Genomic DNA, 23,778 nt, shown 5'->3' with positions numbered 1-23,778 from the left:
GGAATTAGCAACAAATGCAATAAAGTCAAAAGTGAGTATATGGTTTATTTACTTAATGTTTTGCATAATGTTATCTAAATAAGATAAGCATTTAAAAAAATTATAGACTCATATCCAGACTGAAGTGTCCCTTTAAATCTAATATTAACTTAGATTTCGTGTCAGTGCCCTGTGGTTAAATACCATACTTCCCAAACAGTGACAGTTGTCAAGCCAGAATGGAAGGGTTTGTGTCACAGGTGATGTGAGCTGTAGAATGAGATGGTGAGTCAGAGCTGCCCACATTCTGTCCACTGCTAATAGTTTCTCATTTAGAATGAGATAAAATATTCTCATTTAAAAAAAAAAAAAAAGACTAGTGTACAAGCATAGTTATTAACATGCATACACTGAACATTACAGAAGGCACATGGTATCCGACAGCCACAACCATGGCCACTTTTACTACCTGTGGTGCCCTTGGCGAGATTATTGTACAGGACCCCCCCTCATCGACAAGAAAACACAAATATATTTAACTACTCATGAATAACTTACTGCACATATCAACCTCGTTAGCAACACACATACTAGGACGCACACTAGCATGCATACAAAGACAAACACTAGCACAAATACGTATAGACTCTATAGACATACAGGGTTATTTACTGACGTGAGAATTCAAAGTGAATTTCACATTTAAAGCCAGAGTAGCTGAACTCAAAGCATACCGGATTTATACAATTATTATTTAAATTCACCTTGAATTCTCCCTTCAGTGAATAACCCTGTGTGACACACTAGCATTCATACACATACTAATGTCCATGTATTTAATTAAAACTATCCTCTACCAAACCTCATAGTCATAACCTTCCACAGCCTTATAGAAATATTCTTTAACTTGATCAAAAACAGCTGTAGAGATCTCTAATCTCACCTGTCTGCGATCTCAGCTATTACCTGTCACTACTCTGCGCCCTTCCTGTACAACTAGACTCAGTGGCGGAACTAAAATAGAGAGGAAACTGGTGCAAGAATTTTTTTGGGCTGATTAACTGATTAAGCAATGGAACTTACTCAAAGAAATAATAAATATATATATATATAAAGCCAGGGAACTCCATGAGTGACAAAAGGAGGGGGATGTTTCTGAACACTGTGCCACCTGTCACTAATAACGAACAAATGGTAATAGAGCTCAAAAGGAGAGTTACAGGTCAGAGGGGAAGTAACCCCTAGTACAACCTTAGTAAAACCAAAAAGATAGTCCTGGAGCTAAATAGCTACCCAAGAAGTAGTTAAAACGTAACTTTTACTATATTGATTAAAACCAAATACTCAAGATGGAAACATAAAACAGAACAAACATCACATACAAGAGATATCAGCTTTAAAAAAAGTCACCAAGCTGATTAAAAGGATATACCAATGGTAAACCACCACAATGTGTCATTTTACTGGTATAATTGTAGCAAAAAAATGTTACACCATAGGATTATTATAAATATTCTCATAGGATGCAAATTGTAATCTCCTCAAAGTAAATAAACTCTGGTGTATTATGGAAAAATAAAATTAATATAATCTCAAATTCTAAACAACCTATAAACTGTACCTTTCGAGGGCACCTAAGCTTAAAAAAACAATATAGTGTCAGGCATACAAACGTGTATAAAATCATTTTAGGTCCTCAGCCCCTCCCCCTCCCCCTCCCCCATTAAAATGATTTATAAAAAGTACTTCTATTTTAGCGTCGCACAGGTCTGACGCAAGTGACTCTCCCCTCTTGGCTGAGATAATCAAAATTAACAATCTCAGCCAATCCAATACTTGGAAGGCTATTGCACATGTGCCTGCAAAATGCCATGCTGCGCTAATCAGTATCTCCTCATAGAGATGCACTGAATCAATGCATTTCTATGAGGAACGTTTAGCGCCTCCATGCAAAGTGTGGAGACGCTGAACATCAGTGCTGCAGGGACGTACACTACACACGAGAACAACTACATTAAGCTGAAGTTGTTCTGGTGACTATAGTGTCTGTAAACACAAAGAGATGCTAAACTATCTATCTGAATTAAAAATTGTAACCAATATAAAAGGGCTTCCATGCATAACTTGGCCATCAAATCACTATATTTTATTAAAGCCATATTATCTACTTGATATAAACGCCAAAGTAGTGTATGGTGCCGAGCCCCAATGCTCATTTCGCCCACCAGGCGCCTCTTCAAGGCAAACGAGTTCCCCCATTGCTGATACTTAAATAGAGCGCACAATTTCAGATGCACACTCCCTGACAGACACACAAACATTCTCTCTCAAATTATTATTTTTAAATCGTTTTTATTTAAGTCCAGCCAACCTCCCTACTGGAGTGGATGCTCTCCCTGGGGTCCAGTGTGGGTCATTTTGTTCCTGCAGTACTCCCTCTCAGTGCTGGAAGAGCATGAAAATTGCAGCTCCCTTGCCTCCATTCTCCCCCCAGACACTATATTTTGGCAGAGTAAGCAGGTGCCTACTCTTCCCTAGTGCAAAGTTGGCAACCTCCTGGGAGGTACTTACGACCTCAGTGACCCCTCTAGTTCCGCCACTGGGGTAATTCACAAATATTAGAATTGTTTCACTAAAATGAGACTGGAAAAATTTCAGTCATCTATGCTTTCAGTTTGGCTACTCTAGCCATAAATTTGAAATTCACTTTGAATTATCTCTTTAGTAAATAACCCTGTGTGAGTGATGGGGGATATTGGGGAGGATAGCAGAGACACATAAGGGACATTGCGAAGATGGTAGGGAGACATTTAGACCAATAGGGAGCATATGTTAAATAATGTAATTTTCCATCGGTAAAATGATACACTGGGAGGGTTATTATTAGAAATGGGTATACGCCAGACTTCACATTTTAAATATGCAATTTCTCACACACAAAAAAAATATATTCAAAAGGAGCTTTCCAATTATATTTTTACATATAGTTGAAATTTAGTTATTTTAAAAGCTATGTGGAATAGATAACAAACACCTTTCAAATATATTTTGTTTATTCTCACCTTTCTTAAACAGTAAAGCATGATTTTAAAAACTGCACCGTCACCACGACTGGGGAGTTTTACCCCTCCCAACCTCTCATTAGATTTTCTGGGGGAATATTAGCCCCTCATGTCTCCACTTCCTACACAATGCAACTGACTGAACATCTTTCTTCCCTGTAAAGTAAAGTTTAAAGGGGTACCATAACAACATAACTGAGCGTTAACTCATGTAAGTCAATTAATAGAGCCGGCTGTGGCAGTCCTGGGCTTCTGTCTTCAATCTTTCCAGCAAGTGGATGTTGGAGGGTGCAGAATGAACATACACTGGAGAGACGTCTTTGGGGTTAAACTGTTCATGGACGGTTTAATCCCGAAAGGAAAGCCATCATAAAAGACCTCTTGGCACCATAAAAACTTAACTTAACAAAAGTTGTTATGGTGCCCAGAGTGTTCCTTTAACAAATCTGCATATCAAAATTGCTGACTAAAGGGGAGCTCTCACCAGGATTTTTAACAATATTATTGCCTATTCGCTTTATTTAGAAATGCTGTGTTTGTGAGGCAAAATAGTATTGAATGTTAAAATCCAAACCACCTCCCATAGAATGTAAGCTCAATTGAGTAGGATCCTCTTCAACCTATTGTTCCTGTAAGTTTATTTGTAATTGTCCTATTTATAGTTAAACCCCCTCTCATAATATTGTAAAGTGCTACGGAATCTGTTGGCGCTATATAAATTGCAATAATAAATAAATAAATTTAAATATATCCTGGAATTTGGCCCCTCCATCTTGGCTAACCATATATCATTGTTATAAATGTAATTCAAATTTTATCATAAGTTATAGATGAGTGTTAATGGTGTAATTTCAAGAGAAGTGGTCATTATCATTTAAGACAATAAGATTCTTTTTTACTTATTGCTAATATGTTATGTAAATGCTCTTTTAAAGGGCACGGGGGAGTCATATTAAATACAAATGTAATATATACTATTTTGACATACAATTAGCTAAAAAGTCTTGTGAATTAGATGGTCTGTCAGAGAAAATTGTAAAGGACTCACTTAGATTCACTTAGAAAATCATAATAAATATATAACTTTATGCTATGGAAGTCCCACAGCAGCCAGACTTTATGAACTATAGATCATTTTCCCTGGTCTATATTTGGAGAGTTACATTGATTTGTCTTTGGATACTTATATTGCAAATACTTATATTGTTCCTATTGAAAAAAAAACAAAAAACAATTAAAACAATTATGATAATTTTAACTAAATTAATTTGAACTAAAAAAAATAATTATGAAATGAGAATAAATAAAACAAATAAACAAATGATTTTCTCTGTATGATTTTAATTTCTATGTACAAACTGTATCAGTAGATAAAAAATCCCATGCCATTTGCTGTGCTAATTTCCCTTATAAGGTTGCAACTAACAGTGATGTCATTATATCTTACATCATAATAAGCAGAGGTTGATAACAAAGGCTTGCACCTTCTGAAGCCAGTCAGTGCTTAGCTAGGACTACACCGTAAACAGGTACTCATCAGATTTTATATCTATTATCACAAACAAACTGAAATTTTCAGGATAATACTGGACAATGTTAATATTTCAATGTCTTTGGTTTCCTAGCATGAAGTCTGTCAAGCAGTATTACTGTCACATGGACCTAAACATGAAGAGGATGGTAATGTATAAAGGGATGGGGTAATGATAATTGAGTAAGATATGAGACAAATTTAATACAGATCCAGGGACAGATTTGCAGCCGATCGCCTTTATATGGGGTCAGGAAGGAATTTTTTGCTTGGACATATTTAATATTAGTAATGATATGTCCAAGTTTTTTCGCCTTCCTCTGGATCACTTATTTACTAAACTTTAAATTGTAGCAAATTAAAGTCTGACAGGGTTGTTCACTAAACATCACATTTTTCCTGGAAGCCGTTTGTATTCTGTAAACCCCTCACAGTTAAATGTTTATAAAATGTAAAATAGTTCAAACTATATGTAAGCGTAATTTAAATTTATAAAAGATAAACACACTGAATAAAATTAGAAAACTGTATTCATTATATAGTTGCTTTTTAATTACTATGGTTTACAATAATACAAAGGCAAAGGACCTCTTACAAATATAAGTCCTTGAAAATACATTTTAAACACCTAAAAAGGGAAGAAGGAAATTAATTAATACATTGTGATATATAATTGACACTAGAATATATACTCAGCGTTCACCTGTAAGAATGTATTCATAAATATAGTGCCAAGACCCAATTGTAGGGCAATTTCTAAAACAGAAAAACACTAATATGGAAAGGATGTCTGAATGAAAAGGCAAAAAAACCCCAAAAGAATTAAAGAAAATAAACATTAAAATTTAAAAAAAAAATAAGAATAAAGATTACAACTATATGAGAATAACAAAAAAGAAAATGTGCAAAAATAGAAGAAAATGAAAACAGTAAATAAATCATGAATAACATAAAAAAATAATTCAAAAAATAATACAAATTAAAAATAAATAAAATTAAAATAAACTAACATGGAAAAGATAGAAAATGAAAACAAGTGAAAAAGAAAAGACTGAAAGAAACAGTAAACCTAAAAATGAAAAAAAATGCAAAAGAAATATGGCAATAACAAAATAAAAAATATAAAAAAAATGAAAAGTAAAACAAATCATTGAATATAAAAAAGAAAATATTAAAATGAAACAATATTTAAAAAACAAAATAAAAATAAACAGTATGAAAACAAAAAAATGAGAAAAACAAAAAATAGAAATTAAAAAAATATAACAAAAAATAGAGAAAAAATTAAATAAAAATAAACTAATATGGAAAAGATAGAAAATGAAAACAAATGAAAAAGAAAATAATGAAAGAAACAGTAAACTTGAAAATGAAAAAAATATGACAATAACAAAATCGAAAAATATGAAAAAATTGAAAAAGATGAAAAGTAAAACAAATCATTGAATATAAAAATAAATATAAAAATAAACAGTATAAAAACAACAAAATAAAAAATATGAGAATAACAAAAAACAGAAATGTAAAAATAATTTATTGTATTATATAAAAATAACACAAAAAATTATCTAAAATAGAAAATGTATTTATTGAAAAATATATTGATGAATACATCTCAGAGGAATGATTGTAGATTAAAAAAACAAGACACCTGAAGTGTTTTAATCAAAACACCAGAGATCAATGTCAGAATTAAAGGATCACTATAGGGTCAGGAACACAAACATATATTCCTGACCCTATAGTGAAAAGCAACCATTTAGGTTTAACCTCCTCAGAATGGGTTAAAACTCACCTTATTTTCAACTCTTCATGGGTCCGTTGGCGTTGGCCCTGTCCCCTAGGTGACATCATCAAAATTGCCGATTTTTAGCCAATCCAATGCTTTCCCACGGGGGAAGGCATTGGATTGGCTAAAATCGGCAAGGGGCGGGCCAAACATTGTTTGGCCAATCAGCACCTCCTCATAGAGATGCATTGAATCATGAGGAAAATTCAGTGTCCCCATGCAATGCGTGGGAACGCTAAACACCAGGGCTGCTTACTGTGCAGCACTGAGCCAGGAAGCCCCTCCAGTGGCCATCTGAGGAGTGGCCACTTGGAGGTGTCCCTAGGGGCAATGTAAACACTGCCTTTTCTGTTAAAAGGCAGTGTTTACATGAAAATGCCTGAAGGGAGCTATTATACTCACCAGAACAACTACATTAAGCTGTAGTTGTTCTGGTGAATATAGTGTTCCTTTAAGTTCCGTGGCTGAAGGTTTTTTTAACACTAAAGCATTTCGATGCAAACCTCTATGCCTAAAGCTTTAGTGTTCCTGTTTAGTTGTATAGGTATTTGAATCCTCTGGCGTGGTCCAATCCGATGCACCTCATAGAGGAACATTGGGGAACTGATGCACATGCGATTCCCTTTCACTGTGGGTGTCAGTGTAATAGCACTGGAGTTGTGCTTAAACCTTCAAGGTAAACATTTCTGAAAAATGGCAATGCTTTACTTTGCAGAGTTAAATTGACGAAACCACTGCACCCAGGCCCAACTTCATTGGGATTAAGTGGCCTGGGTGACTTTATTGGTCCTTTAATTTATTAATCCAAAAGGTTTTCCTATGAGCTAGTTTTTTTTTTAATTCTGTTTTCCTCCTCTCCATTGTGGTTCCAATGCAAATGTACTACATGTGTTTAATATTTATTTCTTAATGTATTTTGATGTTCCACTCTCTTGTTTTTGTAATCACCAACATGTATGTTACAATGCATTGTTTGCACAAGGGCTAATAAGGTTACATCCTGTAAATTATTGGGAGAGCCTTTTAATCTCAGGGGTGTGGACACTGTCCAACTCCCCAAATGGGTGCCATCTCCCAATCCCCTGATATATCTAGGAGTTCTAACCTATTAAATAGATATCAAGTGAGACAACAATTAGTGGCAGATGAGGGCTATTAAATAAATCAGGGGTGATTAACATGCCATAGGCTTTGGGTGGGGATTGTTAACAAAATAAAGAGATGTAAACATGAAATTGTTCAGTGCCACAAATGGGTGTGCATTAACCCCATTTGTCTTATTGTCCCCAGGTCCCTAGCCACCCCTTTAATTACGAAATCCCTACCTACCTTACCTTAATAGTGAGGGTAGGCACAATATATATAATACCTGTTAATACTTACTTACCTTATTTATGAGAATGGACAATGGTATGTCCACTCACCCTACCGTATTAATACCCTGCTCAAAGTCAGTGCGCAAGTGGGTGGACAATGGCATGTCCATATTTTTTTTTTTAACTCTGTGCTCTAAGGCTACTAGCGTTGCCAGCGAACAATTAGTTCAGACATTTAAATTTTGGGCCTGGATTTTAAGGGTCCGGGGTTCAGATTTTATGCATTTAAGTTGTCTGTGTTAAATCCAGACACATTCTGGGCTCATTCAGAGTTAAATCTTATGAAGAACGTCTTTATTTTGTAGTTATAATATACACAGTAATATGTTTTTGTCCCATTTTGTAAGGGGCCATTGAGACTTTAGTGAATAACCCTGAGAATAGTCAAATTGAGCCAACAACAGCCAAGTTATGACTATGACAAGTTATGACTAATTATTTTGCCTACATTTTGCATTAATTTTAAATTGTTACGATTTAGAGTTTAGTGAATAAACCTGTTAAGATTTTTTTTTCTTTTTGTACAAAAGGTTTTTTTTCTTCAATATAAATAAATAAAACAAATTAAAAAATATTTTCTTCTCTCATGTTCTTTTCTTGCAACACAACTCAACAGGGCTGATTTATTTTATAAAGTTAGACTTCAAATACCAGTATTGGCCTTAATGCCAGGAGTGTCCTGGCTTCAACTTAATCTAAGAATGGCTTTACAACGGCTTGACTTCCCATTCGGGGTCCGCTCATCACGGTTCCTCACCACCACTACATCTGACAGAGAGGCTGGCAGTTCTCTGTCTGTGCTAAGCCTGACAAAGCACTGGTGGGCCTAGCTCGGGAGAGCTAATGAAATGTTTTGGGCTCTCTGTTGAATGTAGTGATTAAAGGTAGCATGCTGTAGTGGTCATGGTGTGTGTTTGGAGTGTTAATTTAAACATTAAACATGATGTTAAGAACCACATAGCGGCTATGATGTAAGAAGGTCCCTGGCCCCGTTGATGGGGCAAATTATTTAGCAATGGTTTGCCTACTTACCTTGGTTGCGCTGGGTTTATAGAGGCCGTATTTCAATCCTGCTGTTCATTCATTGTCTGAGAGAGTCAGCTGAGCACTCTCAGCCAATGAATGCAAATTTATTCATAGAAATAGACAAAAAAATTGACATTAGCCAGTCTGGAACATTTGTTCCATACTGGCTAGTGATGCCGTAATGACATTGCTGGAGGTGGAGTTACACCTCTGGCAGCAAAGAGGTTACATTTTCACAGCGAAACACTGTACTAACAAAGAACCACGTAGCTTGGAGTCTAAGACCATTGCTGGTAATCATAGACTGGGCTTCATTTAAATGTTGAAAGTGGAGGGTGCACGGTGTACTTTGTATTTTTACAAGTAATGTGCAGAATGTGATGCACAGGATAGGAGCAGCACAGGATGCAAATTTCAGTGCAGTACAAGGAGGCAAATAAAAAATGCCAAAGTGCAGTGCTTCCCTCAATTCCCATTTCCTTTCCCCAACAGTAACACTTTTCTTCTCACTAATAAAAGGGTGGGCCAGTGATGTGAATCATGTAACCAGAACCGCCCAAAAGGGTGAACATGCACAAAAAGGGGGCATTTGTGCCTGAAAGATTAGGTCAGCCTGGCATGAATGCATGCTGGCCAACAAAGGGCATACTATGCAGACAGCACCCTGAACTTTGCATAAATGCATGTAATGATGTGCTCACTCCACGCTTCTAAGGACTGTCCCCTAGCAATCGCTGGTCCACTCCTCTAATTACCTTCTTACTAGCAGCTTCTGTTATACAGTCCGGGACAGAGGAAAGGTGTATGTAGTGAGTGTTGGAGAAAGAGAAAATTCTATAGAGTTAGAGAGACTGAAGCAGCAAGAGCATTCGCATAGTGCGCAAAGTCAGCTTTACCTTAACTAATTTCATTGTCAGCCAGTCCACGCAAGTTTTGTTCCCCTACATCCCTCTTAAGTTACATACTTAAGCACGAGCAACTTTTTTTTTTTTTTTTGACAATGGGCACCAGCCACTATGTTAATCCGGCCTTGCACATGCCTAATGTTGAGCATTTGATTGACAGATCAGGGAGGGACCATATTTTTAAAGAGCTTTAAATTAAAATGTATGCAATTGCTAGCATTTCTGTTAACACAATGTAGAGACAGAATTTAATGCTCTTTAATATGCATTTATTTTGAAAACACTTTAATATAAAAAAACCCCACTTATTAAAGGGATACTATAGTGCTCCCTCTGCCTCCCCTCTCCCTTGCATCCCCTCCAGTCGGTGAATAAAGGGTTAAAAACCCTTTACTCACCTTTCCCCAGTGCCCCCTTCGACGGCCCACATTAGATCTCCCTATTGGAAAGCAATCAATGCTTTCCCATGGGGAAAAATCTGATGCTGGATATCTTCATGCAAAGTGTGAGTCTGTCCAGCGTCAGATACCGTACCAAAGGTCCATTTCGATCCCAGAAGCCCTCTAGTGGCTGTCTGGTAGACAGTCAGTGTGGGCAGACGTACAGCTGCAATATAAACATTGCAGTTTCTCTGGAACTGCAGTGTTTAACATTGCAGCACTAGGTGCAAAAGGGACACTGCACCCAGACCACTCAATGAGCTGAAGTGGTCTGGGTGCTTACAGTGTCCCTTCAATAATATGTAGATGTGTATATATACTATGTGTATTCATATACACACATATATGCATATTACTACTAATAATTTTTATTAAGTGAAACTATTTCATAATTAAACATGTTCATCCTTTTAAGCACACACACTCTCACTGACCATTACACGCACTCATTGGCACACACACTGTTTAACCAACACAAACTTTCACTGACACACGCTCTCACTGATACACATGATATACCAGAATTTCCCAATTGGTGTTCCGCAAAGAATAAAATTGGGGTTCCACCACGATATGCCCATCAGATGACACTAAGCATTTAGGGCCACCTGATGAGTATTGCTTAGCAGGGGCCTGGTCAGGCGCCGCAGCCATTTAAGAGCACGGCCAGGCCTCTGTAGTATCAAATGCAGTAGGAAGAGACAGTCTTTCACTTTCTTGCAGATATAAAGCGCTGCCGAGCTCACACATCAGCCTCAGACAGCAGCACTAAACGAAGTCACCCTCTTGCAGAAAAAAGGTAAGCTTAGAGGAAGGTAACTGCAAATATAAACATTATGACCTGCGTGTGTGTATGTGTCACTGTTAGTGATGTACCGAACTGTCCGCCGGCGAACAGTTCCCGGCGAACTTAGCGTGTTCGCGTTCGCCGCGGCGGGCGGACACATGCGCAGTTCGATCCGCCCCCTATTCGTCATCATTGGGCAAACTTTGACCCTGTGCCTCTCGGTCAGCAGACACATTCCAGCCAATCAGCAGCACTCCCTCCCTTCCACACCCTCCAACCTCCCTCCCAGCATCCATTTTCGATTCATTCAGGAAGATGCATGCTTAGTGAGAGGAGGGAAAGTTTAGCTGCTGCTGATTAGATAGGGAAATTGATGGCTAGGCTAGGGTATTCAGTGTCCACTACAATCCTGAAGGACTCCATCCTGAAGGACTCATCTGATCTCTGCTGTAAGGACAGCACCCCAAAAAGCCCTTTTTAGGGCTATAACATCAGGCTGCTTTTTTTTTTTTTTTTTCCTGTGTAATGTAATTGCAGGTGCCTGCCTGCCAGCTTCTGTGTGAGGTTCACATTGGATACTGTGCCTATTTGCCCAGTGCCACCACTCATATCTGTTTTAACAATTGGTTAAGCTTTACATTTAAAATAAATATTTTTTTTTCACTGTAATAGAAGAGCAGTTGCCTGCCTGCCAGCTTCTGTGTGAGGTTGGATGCCTTGCCCATTTGCACAGTCAGTGCCACCACTCATATCTGTTTTAACAATTGGTTAAGCTTTAGATTTTAAATAAATCATTTTTTTCACTGTAATAGAAGAGCAGTTGCCTGCCTGCCAGCTTCTGTGTGAGGTTCACATTGGATACTGTGCCCACTAGCCCAGTGCCACCACTCATATCTGTTTTAACAATTGGTTAAGCTTTAGATTTTAAATAAATCATTTTTTTCACTGTAATAGAAGAGCAGTTGCCTGCCTGCCAGCTTCTGTGTGAGGTTCACATTGGATACTGTGCCTATTTGCCCAGTGCCACCACTCATATCTGTTTTAACAATTGGTTAAGCTTTACATTTAAAATAAATATTTTTTTTTCACTGTAATAGAAGAGCAGTTGCCTGCCTGCCAGCTTCTGTGTGAGGTTGGATGCCTTGCCCATTTGCACAGTCAGTGCCACCACTCATATCTGTTTTAACAATTGGTTAAGCTTTAGATTTTAAATAAATCATTTTTTTCACTGTAATAGAAGAGCAGTTGCCTGCCTGCCAGCTTCTGTGTGAGGTTCACATTGGATACTGTGCCCACTAGCCCAGTGCCACCACTCATATCTGTTTTAACAATTGGTTAAGCTTTAGATTTAAAATAAATATTTTTTTTTCACTGTAATAGAAGAGCAGTTGCCTGCCTGCCTGCCAGCTTCTGTGTCAGGTTGGATGCCTTGCCCATTTGCACAGTCAGTGCCACCACTCATATCTGTTTTAACAATAGCTTAAGCTTTAGATTTTTAAGAAATCATTTTTTTTCACTGTAATAGAAGATCAGTTAGTTGTCTGCAAGCGTCTGGGTGTCAGGCCTACTTCAGCGTGTGCTCTGCAGACCTGTGCCAGCGTGCTTTGACAGTTGCCACTCATATCTTGTGTCTCTATAGCGTGCTTTTACAACCAAAATTTTGTTTCCACTGTAATAGAAGAGCAGTTGCCTGCCTGCCAGCTTCTGTGTGAGGTTCACATTGGATACTGTGCTCACTAGCCCAGTGCCACCACTCATATCTGTTTTAACAATTGGTTAAGCTTTAGATTTAAAATAAATATTTTTTTTTCACTGTAATAGAAGAGCAGTTAGTTGTCTGCAAGCGTCTGTGTTTCAGGCCTACTTCAGCGTGTGCTCTGCAGACCTGTGCCAGCGTGCTTTGACAGTTGCCACTCATATCTTGTGTCTCTATAGCGTGCTTTTACAACCAAAATTTAGTTTCCACTGTAATAGAAGAGCAGTTGCCTGCCAGCTTCAGTGTGAGGTTCACATTGGATACTGTGCCTATTTGCCCAGTGCCACCACTCATATCTGTTTTGACAATTGGTTAAGCTTTACATTTAAAATAAATTATTTTTTTTCACTGTAATAGAAGAGCAGTTGCCTGCCTGCCAGCTTCTGTGTGAGGTTGGATGCCTCGCCCATTTGCACAGTCAGTGCCACCACTCATATCTGTTTTAACAATAGCTTAAGCTTTAGATTTTAAAGAAATAATTTTTTTTCACTGTAATAGAAGATCAGTTAGTTGTCTGCAAGCGTCTGGGTGTCAGGCCTACTTCAGCGTGTGCTCTGCAGACCTGTGCCAGCATGCTTTGACAGTTGCCAATCATATCTGGTGTCTCTTTAGCGTGCTTTTACAAAGAAAAAAGGTTTCCAGTGTAAGCTAATAGCAGACAGTCAGTGTCCTTCAAGCGGCTCTGTCAGGCCTTCCTTCAGCGTGTGCCCTGCACAACCCTGCCAGCGTGCTTTGACAGTTGCCACTCATATCTTGTGTCTCTATAGCGTGCTTTTACAACCAAAATTTTGTTTCCACTGTAATAGAAGAGCAGTTGCCTGCCTGCCAGCTTCTGTGTGAGGTTCACATTGGATACTGTGCCCACTAGCCCAGTGCCACCACTCATATCTGTTTTAACAATTGGTTAAGCTTTAGATTTAAAATAAATATTTTTTTTTCACTGTAATAGAAGAGCAGTTAGTTGTCTGCAAGCGTCTGTGTTTCAGGCCTACTTCAGCGTGTGCTCTGCAGACCTGTGCCAGCGTGCTTTGACAGTTGCCACTCATATCTTGTGTCTCTATAGCGTGCTTTTACAACCAAAATTTTGTTTCCACTGTAATAGAAGAGCAGTTGCCTGCCAGCTTCTGTGTGAGGTTCACATTGGATACTGTGCCTATTTGCCCAGTGCCACCACTCATATCTGTTTTGACAATTGGTTAAGCTTTACATTTAAAATAAATGTTTTTTTTTCACTGTAATAGAAGAGCAGTTGCCTGCCTGCCAGCTTCTGTGTGAGGTTGGATGCCTTGCCCATTTGCACAGTCAGTGCCACCACTCATATCTGTTTTAACAATAGCTTAAGCTTTAGATTTTAAAGAAATCATTTTTTTTCACTGTAATAGAAGATCAGTTAGTTGTCTGCAAGCGTCTGGGTGTCAGGCCTACTTCAGCGTGTGCTCTGCAGACCTGTGCCAGCGTGCTTTGACAGTTGCCAATCATATCTGGTGTCTCTTTAGCGTGCTTTTACAAAGAAAAAAGGTTTCCAGTGTAAGCTAATAGCAGACAGTCAGTGTCCTTCAAGCGGCTCTGTCAGGCCTTCCTTCAGCGTGTGCCCTGCACAACCCTGCCAGCGTGCTTTGACAGTTGCCACTCATATCTTGTGTCTCTATAGCGTGCTTTTACAACCAAAATTTTGTTTCCACTGTAATAGAAGAGCAGTTGCCTGCCTGCCAGCTTCTGTGTGAGGTTCACATTGGATACTGTGCCCACTAGCCCAGTGCCACCACTCATATCTGTTTTAACAATTGGTTAAGCTTTAGATTTAAAATAAATATTTTTTTTTCACTGTAATAGAAGAGCAGTTAGTTGTCTGCAAGCGTCTGTGTTTCAGGCCTACTTCAGCGTGTGCTCTGCAGACCTGTGCCAGCGTGCTTTGACAGTTGCCACTCATATCTTGTGTCTCTATAGCGTGCTTTTACAACCAAAATTTTGTTTCCACTGTAATAGAAGAGCAGTTGCCTGCCAGCTTCTGTGTGAGGTTCACATTGGATACTGTGCCTATTTGCCCAGTGCCACCACTCATATCTGTTTTGACAATTGGTTAAGCTTTACATTTAAAATAAATGTTTTTTTTTCACTGTAATAGAAGAGCAGTTGCCTGCCTGCCAGCTTCTGTGTGAGGTTGGATGCCTTGCCCATTTGCACAGTCAGTGCCACCACTCATATCTGTTTTAACAATAGCTTAAGCTTTAGATTTTAAAGAAATCATTTTTTTTCACTGTAATAGAAGAGCAGTTAGTTGTCTGCAAGCGTCTGGGTGTCAGGCCTACTTCAGCGTGTGCTCTGCAGACCTGTGCCAGCGTGCTTTGACAGTTGCCAATCATATCTGGTGTCTCTTTAGCGTGCTTTTACAAAGAAAAAAGGTTTCCAGTGTAAGCTAATAGCAGACAGTCAGTGTCCTTCAAGCGGCTCTGTCAGGCCTTCCTTCAGCGTGTGCCCTGCACAACCCTGCCAGCGTGCTTTGACAGTTGCCACTCATATCTTGTGTCTCTATAGCGTGCTTTTACAACCAAAATTTTGTTTCCACTGTAATAGAAGATCAGTTGCCTGCCTGCCAGCTTCTGTGTGAGGTTGGATGCCTTGCCCATTTGCACAGTCAGTGCCACCACTCATATCTGTTTTAACAATAGCTTAAGCTTTAGATTTTAAAGAAATCATTTTTTTTCACTGTAATAGAAGATCAGTTAGTTGTCTGCAAGCGTCTGGGTGTCAGGCCTACTTCAGCGTGTGCTCTGCAGACCTGTGCCAGCGTGCTTTGACAGTTGCCAATCATATCTGGTGTCTCTTTAGCGTGCTTTTACAAAGAAAAAAGGTTTCCAGTGTAAGCTAATAGCAGACAGTCAGTGTCCTTCAAGCGGCTCTGTCAGGCCTTCCTTCAGCGTGTGCCCTGCACAACCCTGCCAGCGTGCTTTGACAGTTGCCACTCATATCTTGTGTCTCTATAGCGTGCTTTTACAACCAAAATTTTGTTTCCACTGTAATAGAAGAGCAGTTGCCTGCCTGCCAGCTTCTGTGTGAGGTTCACATTGGATACTGTGCTCACTAGCCCAGTGCCACCACTCATATCTGTTTTAACAATTGGTTAAGCTTTAGATTTAAAAATAAATATTTTTTTTTCACTGTAATAGAAGAGCAGTTAGTTGTCTGCAAGCGTCTGTGTTTCAGGCCTACTTCAGCGTGTGCTCTGCAGACCTGTGCCAGCGTGCTTTGACAGTTGCCACTCATATCTTGTGTCTCTATAGCGTGCTTTTACAACCAAAATTTTGTTTCCACTGTAATAGAAGAGCAGTTGCCTGCCTGCCAGCTTCTGTGTGAGGTTCACATTGGATACTGTGCCCACTAGCCCAGTGCCACCACTCATATCTGTTTTAACAATTGGTTAAGCTTTAGATTTAAAATAAATATTTTTTTTTCACTGTAATAGAAGAGCAGTTAGTTGTCTGCAAGCGTCTGGGTGTCAGGCCTACTTCAGCGTGTGCTCTGCAGACCTGTGCCAGCGTGCTTTGACAGTTGCCAATCATATTTGGTGTCTCTATAGCGTGCTTTTAAAACCAAAATTTGTTTTTCACTGTTATAGATTGAATAGCAGTTACTTGTCTTCAAGCGGCTCTGTCAGTCCTTCCTTCAGCGTGTGCTCTGCAGAACTGTTCCAGTGCACATTGCCAATCATATCTGGTCTCACAGTAGCTTGCACGCATAGTACCACTAATCCCAAAAAAAATTACAGGCAGAGGCAGGCCACCCCGCAGGGGCCGTCGTGGTCGTAGTGCTGTGATTCCCTTTTGCCCTAGAATAATGCCCAGTTTTCAGAAGCCACGTACCCTGAACTTGAAAAGTTCTGAGGACTTAGTTGACTGGCTAACACAGGACACCCAATCTTGTACAGCCTCCGCTCGGAACCTTGACGCACCATCCTCCTCCAGCTTAGCTTCAGGCACCTCTCAAGATAGCACTCACCCGCCTGCCGCCACCACCAAAACTAGCACCACAGCCGCTTTACTTGGTATGTCAGAGGAGTTATTCACACAACCGTTTGACGAAATGAGTGATGCGCAACCATTATTGCTAGAGGATGTAGATAACAGGGATATGTCTCAGGCAGGCAGCATTAAACACATGGAGGTACGGTGTGATGATGATGATGTTGTACCCGCTGCTGCTTCCTTTTCTGAGTTGTCAGATACAAGCGAAGCGGTTGATGATGACGATGCGTCCATGGATGTCACGTGGGTGCCCGCTCGGCAAGAAGAAGAACAGGGCGAAAGTTCAGATGGGGAGACAGAGAGGAGGAGGAGGAGGAGACGAGTTGGAAGCAGGGGGGGGGTCGTCGCAAGGAGCTAGTGGCACAGTCAGACAGCATGCATCGGCACCCGGGGTCAGCCCGACAGCACGCCAATCAACGCATGCTGTGTCCACCACCAGAATGCCGTCATTGCAGAGCTCAGCAGTGTGGCATTTTTTTTGTGTGTCTGCCTCGGACAACAGCGATGCCATTTGCAACCTGTGCCAAAGGAAACTGAGTCGTGGGAGGTCCAACACCCACCTAGGTACAACTGCTTTGCGTAGGCACATGATCTCACATCACAAACGCCTATGGGATCAACACATGAGTACAAGCAGCACGCCTACTCTAAGCCGCCATCCTCCTCCTGGTCCAGCATCTTCAGCCACGTCAACCACTGCTGTCCTTCTTGCCCCCTCTCAACCATCCGCCACTCCGTCTCCCGCCTTGAGCAGTTCCCGCTCATCTGCCCACAGTCATGTGTCTGTCAAGGACATGTTTGAGCGTAAGAAGCCAATGTCACCAAGTCACCCCCTTGCCCAGCATCTGACAGCTGGCTTGTCCGAACTATTAGCCCGCCAGCTTTTACCATACAATCTGGTTGAGTCTGAGGCGTTCAAAAAATTTGTAGCTATTGGGACACCGCAGTGGAAGGTACCCGGCCGGAATTTCTTTTCACAAAAGGCAATCCCCAACTTGTACTCGATTGTGCAAAAGGAAGTCATGGCATGTCTGGCACACAGTGTTGGGGCAAGGGTCCATCTGACCACTGATACCTGGTCTGCAAAGCATGGTCAGGGCAGGTATATCACCTACACTGCGCATTGGGTAAACCTGCTGACGGCTGACAAGCAAGGAATGCGTGGCATTGCAGAGGAGTTGGTGACACCGCCACGAATTGCAGGCAGTCCTGCTGCCACCTCCTCTACTCCTCCTACTCCATCCTCTTCCATAACCTCCTCGGCTGAGTCCTCTTGTGCCGCTGCTTCTTGCTCCACATCAACGGCACCCCTCCAGCTCCCCAGGTACTATTCCACATCCCGGATACGGCAGTGTCACGCCGTCTTGGGTTTGACTTGCTTGAAAGCAGAGAGTCCCACCGGACAAGCACTCCTGTCCGCCCTGAACGCACAGGTGGAAAAGTGGCTGACTCCGCAGCAACTGGATATCGGCAAAGTGGTGTGTGACAACGGAAAAAATTTGATAGCGGCATTGAAGTTGGGCAAGTTGACACATGTGCCGTGCATGGAACATGTGTGTAATCTGATCGTACAACGCTTTGTGCATAAGTACACAGGCTTACAGGACGTCCTGAAGCAGGCCAGGAAGGTGTGTGGCCATTTCAGGCATTCCTACACGGCCATGGCTCACTTTGCCGATATCCAGCGGCGAAACAACATGCCAGTGAGGCGCTTGATTTGCGACAGCCCTACACGTTGGAATTCAACACTCCTAATGTTCGACCGCCTGCTTCAACAAGAAAAAGCTGTTAATGAATATTTGTATGACCGGGGTGCTAGGACAGCCTCTGGGGAGCTGGGAATTTTTTTGCCACGTTACTGGACGCTCATGCGCAATGCCTGTAGGCTCATGCGTCCTTTTGAGGAGGTGACAAACCTAGTCAGTCGCAACGAAGGCACCATCAGCGACATCATACCATTTGTTTTCTTCATGGAGCGTGCCCTGCGAAGAGTGCTGGATCAGGCTGTAGATGAGCGTGAAGAGGAAGAGGAAGAGTTGTGGTCACCATCACCACCAGAAACAGCCTTATCAGCATCGCTTGCTGGACCTGCGGCAACGCTGGAAGAGGATTGTGAGGAAGAGGAGTCAGAGGAGGATTGTAGCTTTGAGAAGGAGGAGGAGGAGCAAGACCAAACACAACAGGCATCCCAGGGTGCTCGTTGTCACCTATCTGGTACCCGTGGTGTTGTACGTGGCTGGGGGGAAGAACATACCTTCAATGACATCAGTGAGGAGGAGGAACGGGAAATGAGTAGCTCGGCATCCAACCTTGTGCAAATGGGGTTTTTCATGCTGTCCTGCCTGTTGAGGGACCCTCGTATAAAAAGGCTGAAGGAGAACGACCTGTACTGGGTGTCCACGCTACTAGACCCCCGGTATAAGCAGAAAGTGGCGGAAATGTTACCCAATTACAACAAGTCGGAAAGGATGCAGCATTTGCAAAATAAATTAAAAAGTATGCTTTACACAGCGTATAAGGGTGATGTCACAGCACAACGGGAATCTAACAGGGGGAGAGGTGGAAGTCATCCTCCTCCTCCTCCTCCCACGACCACGCCGGCAAGGACAGGACGCTTTAAAGACGTGTTGTTGATGGAGGACATGCGGACCTTTTTAAGTCCTATGCATCGCCACAGCCCTTCGGGATCCACCCTCAGAGAGCGACTCGACCGACAGGTAGCAGACTACCTCGCCTTAACTGCAGATATCGACACTCTGAGGAGCGATGAACCCCTTGACTACTGGGTGTGCAGGCTTGACCTGTGGCCTGAGCTATCCCAATTTGCGATAGAACTTCTGGCCTGCCCCGCTTCAAGTGTCCTGTCAGAAAGGACCTTCAGTGCAGCAGGAGGTATTGTCACTGAGAAGAGAAGTCGCCTAGGTCAAAAAAGTCTAGATTACCTCACCTTTATTAAGATGAATGAGGGATGGATCCCAAAGGGACTGACACTGGGCGATACATTCGCTTAAAAAAGGCCTGATGAGATGAGCTGCTGTATTTTAGCTCTGAATGACGTTTGACTTGCGTGACTTATCCGCCACCAACTAGGGTTCAAGCCGCCATGTTTTAGGGCACTTTCTGCCTGTGAAACAAACATCAATCTTTCTGGCCGCTGCTACAGCAGCGGCTGCAACAATACCAAATTTTTCAGGCATGTGTACATGCCTAATTTTTAGGCCCACTGGTGCAGCACTGTGGCTTCAAAAACCAAACCAAAAATTAAAATCCTCCAAGATGGCACCAATATACCAGTGGTCTAAGCATCTTCCCACCTTGGCCTAAAAAGGGGAGGTGATTCAACAATTAAAAATCTCTGCCATTTACACGTCCACTGATAGGAGACGCGGAAGGTATTAAACTGATATGAGCAATACTCCACTCCTATCAGTAGGTCCGTCCCATTGTGATTTATGCCCCCCACCCACCGCGCAGGGATGGGGGCCGGGGGGGAGGAAAGTAGGCCCCCCCATTGTGATTTATGCCCCCCACCCACCGCGCAGGGGTGGGGGCCGAGGGGGGGAGGACAGTAGGTCACCCCATTGTGATTTATGGCCCCCACCCACCGCGCAGGGGTTGGGGAGGACAGTAGCTCCCCCCAGTGTGTATCATGGGCTTTGAGGACAGGTGTCAATCCATACCTGCCAAGTGACCCTATGTAGGGGGAACAGTCCCTATTCTGCTCTGTGTCAGTGTGTATCAGGGGTTTTGAGGACAGGTGTCAATCCATATCTGCCAAGTGACCCTATGTAGGGGGAACAGTCCCTATTCTGCTCTGTGTCAGTGTGTATCAGGGGTTTGGAGGACAGGTGTCAATCCATATCTGCCAAGTGACCCTATGTAGGGGGAACAGTCTCTATTCTGCTCTGTGTCAGTGTGTATCAGGGGTTTTGAGGACAGGTGTCAATCCATATCTGCCAAGTGACCTTATGTAGGGGGAACAGTCTCTATTCTGCTCTGTGTCTGTGTGTATCATGGTCTCTGTGGATGGTGAACAGTCTCTATTCTGCTCTGTGTCAGTGTGTATCAGGGGTTTTGAGGACAGGTGTCAATCCATATCTGCCAAGTGACCCTATGTAGGGGGAACAGTCTCTATTCTGCTCTGTGTCAGTGTGTATCAGGGATCATTAGGATAGGTGTCAATCCATATCTGCCAAGTGACCCTATGTAGGGGGAACAGTCCCTATTCTGCTCTGTATCAGTGTGTATCAGGGGTTTTGAGGACAGGTGTCAATCCATATCTGCCAAGTGACCCTATGTAGGGGGAACAGTCTCTATTCTGCTCTGTGTCAGTGTGTATCAGGGGTTTTGAGGACAGGTGTCAATCCATATCTGCCAAGTGACCCTATGTAGGGGGAACAGTCTCTATTCTGCTCTGTGTCAGTGTGTATCAGGGGTTTTGAGGACAGGTGTCAATCCATATCTGCCAAGTGACCCTATGTAGGGGGAACAGTCTCTATTCTGCTCTGTGTCAGTGTGTATCAGGGGTTTTGAGGACAGGTGTCAATCCATATCTGCCAAGTGACCCTATGTAGGGGGAACAGTCTCTATTCTGCTCTGTGTCAGTGTGTATCAGGGGTTTTGAGGACAGGTGTCAATCCATATCTGCCAAGTGACCCTATGTAGGGGGAACAGTCCCTATTCTGCTCTGTGTCAGTGTGTATCAGGGGTTTTGAGGACAGGTGTCAATCCATATCTGCCAAGTGACCCTATGTAGGGGGAACAGTCTCTATTCTGCTCTGTGTCAGTGTGTATCAGGGCTGGGCTTTATGGATTAAAAGCAGACTCTGCATCAACTGTGCAATTTTCCATGGGAGTTTTGCCAAGGATCCCCCTCTGGCATGCCACAGTCCAGGTGTTAGTCCCCTTGAAACAACTTTTCCATCACTATTGTGGCCAGAAAGAGTCCCTGTTGGTTTTAAAATTCACCTGCCCATTGAAGTCAATGGCGGTTCGCGCGGTTCGCCGGTTCGCGAACATTTGCGGAAGTTCGCGTTCGCCGTTCGCGAACCGAAAATTTCGGGTTCGCGACAACACTAGTCACTGTATGTATCTGAGTGTGTGTGTATATATCTGTGTGCCAGTGTGTGGGTCTGTGTGTATCTGCCAGTGGGTGTATGTATGTGTGTGTATGTGTATCTGGGTGTGTGTATGTGTGTATCTGTCAGTGTGTATCTGTCCGTGTGTGCATCTGTCCATGTGTGTAACTGTATGTCAGTGTGTATCTATCCGTGTGCAGCTACCAGTGTGTGTATGTGTGCCAGTGTGTATGTCAGTGTGCATCTGCCAGTGTGTGTATATGTGTGCCAGTGTGTATATATATATATATATATGCATATATATATGTGTGTGTGTGTGTGCCAGTGTGTGTGTCTGTGTGCATCTGCCAGTGTGTGTGTCTGTGTGCATCTGCCAATGTGTGCATCTGTGTGTGTGTGTATGTGTCACGTTATCAGTCAGTATGTGTGTATGTGCCAGTGTGTCTATATGTGCCAGTGTGTGTATCTGTGTGTCAAGGTGTATGTGTCAGTGTGTGTGTCTGTGTGTATATCTGTTTGTGTGTGCCAGAGTGTGTATCAAGGTTTGTGTGTATCTGTGTGTATGTGTCTGTGTATGTATATCCCAGTTTGTGTATAGGTATGCTAGTGTGGGTCAGTGTGTATCTGCCAGTGTGTGTGTGTGTGTGTGTGTGTATCTGTGTGAGTATGTGCCAGTGTTTATATTTGTGTGTCAAAGTGTGTATATCTCGGTGTAAGTATATCTGTCAGTGTGTGTGTGTATGTGTCAGTGTATATGACCGCATGTGTGTGCTGGTGTGTGTATCTGGGTGTTGTAGTGTGGTGGAATCTCGGTAAAAATAAATTTAGTAGGCCGAGATTACCACGTGGCATGTGTACGTGCATATGCTGACGTATCGATCAGTTGGTTGCACGAGGCAAGATACGATCAGTAGTGTACGGAGCATGTGCAAGAATACAGGATGTAGTATTCCCCCTCCTCCATTGTGCTGGACAAGCCATGCGGTCAAGCAGGAAGTTAATTCTTATTTGTATTGATTGGTCAAGAGAATGTGCGGGTGGAGCTTAATATGGGAGGAGTTATGTGCCTATATAAGGAGCCTGCACTATTGTCCGGGGCTCAGAACTTGCTGTATTTTGGTGACGCTAGTCCCTCTGAGTCCCGATCGGTGATCCAATAAAGAATCTCTTCCTTCCTGAAGAAACCTGTGTCCATCTCTCTGTGCTTCGCTTCCGTCAGTTTCTCCGGTATCATTTGGTGCATTGGCCGGGAAGCTCATCGTTCAACGGTAGCTGAGAGGCAGAGGCGTGAGACGGTCTATCTTTGCCCACGTTCTCTACGGCTGCACCCCTGAACTTCTGCGTGGACCTCCCTTCGTCTCGGCGCCACTGGTCTGTTGTCCAGGAGATCATCGGCCTCTACGTGAGAAGTGCTGGGGTGTCCCCGTCGATGAGTGTGAACTCAGGTTCAGGAACGAGGAGGTAAGACAACTGCTGTTTTAGACGGCAGGACCCACTAGGGGTATACCGATTGTGCGGTAGGCCCAAAGGGGTTTGAATCTGTGTATCTGCCCCCTCTGTCGGAGGGAAGGAGCGAAGGCGCACCGCTCGATCGAACGCTCTTTAGTCAGACCGTTTGATTCTGTTAGTCAGGCGGGGCTCTGGTGTAAATAGCCCTAGCCGGACACCGGTGTCTTGTCTAGACTAGCGTTCTAGGGTGTATATTTTGTTCGCTAGGTCGGAGGGACCGGGAGACTAAGCGGCGTCTGTGTAAATTCGGTTCGCTAGCTCTCATCCTATCTGGGCTAAGTGGGAAGGCGTGTAAATTTGGAACCCACTAGACTTTTGATAGTGCGACTAAGAGGCGTCTGTGTAAATTCGGTCCTCTAGCTCGCTATATATGGTGATTGGGCAGTGTGGCTAACCAAAACGTATGTAGATTGTTTTTAGGTAGTCCATTCAAGGTACTGGCCAATAGTTTAGTTGGGAATTGTAAATGTGATAAAGATTGTTTAGTAAAGTGTATATCTTGTTAGATAGCGCGAGCT

General features: G+C 42.4%; 1 protein-coding gene and 1 long non-coding RNA gene across 4 annotated transcripts in view; one reads left to right on the top strand and one right to left on the bottom strand.

Annotated features, from left to right (window-relative positions):
* PCGF5 (polycomb group ring finger 5) overlaps positions 1-23,778 on the bottom strand; it is a 125,321-nt gene that overhangs the window by 47,815 nt on the left and 53,728 nt on the right. The window contains exon 1 of one of the 3 annotated variants that reach the window (XM_063434101.1): positions 5,276-5,329. The exons of the other annotated variants lie outside the window; for them this stretch is intronic. The gene's annotated coding sequence lies outside the window, so the exon portion shown is untranslated. Of the gene's footprint in view, positions 1-5,275; positions 5,330-23,778 lie in introns of those variants that run through there. 3 annotated transcript variants of the gene reach the window in all.
* The window catches only part of LOC134574988 (uncharacterized), a 47,066-nt gene continuing 27,836 nt past the window's right edge, over positions 4,549-23,778 (top strand). Inside the window, exons 1-2 of the long non-coding RNA XR_010085548.1 lie at positions 4,549-4,570; positions 4,667-4,721. This is a non-coding gene — a long non-coding RNA (uncharacterized LOC134574988). The remainder of the gene's footprint in view (positions 4,571-4,666; positions 4,722-23,778) is intronic.

The sequence above is a fragment of the Pelobates fuscus genome, chromosome 10 (assembly GCF_036172605.1).
Source record: "Pelobates fuscus isolate aPelFus1 chromosome 10, aPelFus1.pri, whole genome shotgun sequence".
Taxonomy (NCBI): Eukaryota; Metazoa; Chordata; class Amphibia; order Anura; family Pelobatidae; genus Pelobates; species Pelobates fuscus.
The sequence above is the reverse complement of the archived record's forward strand: the minus strand, read 5'-3'. Positions and strand labels throughout refer to the sequence as shown.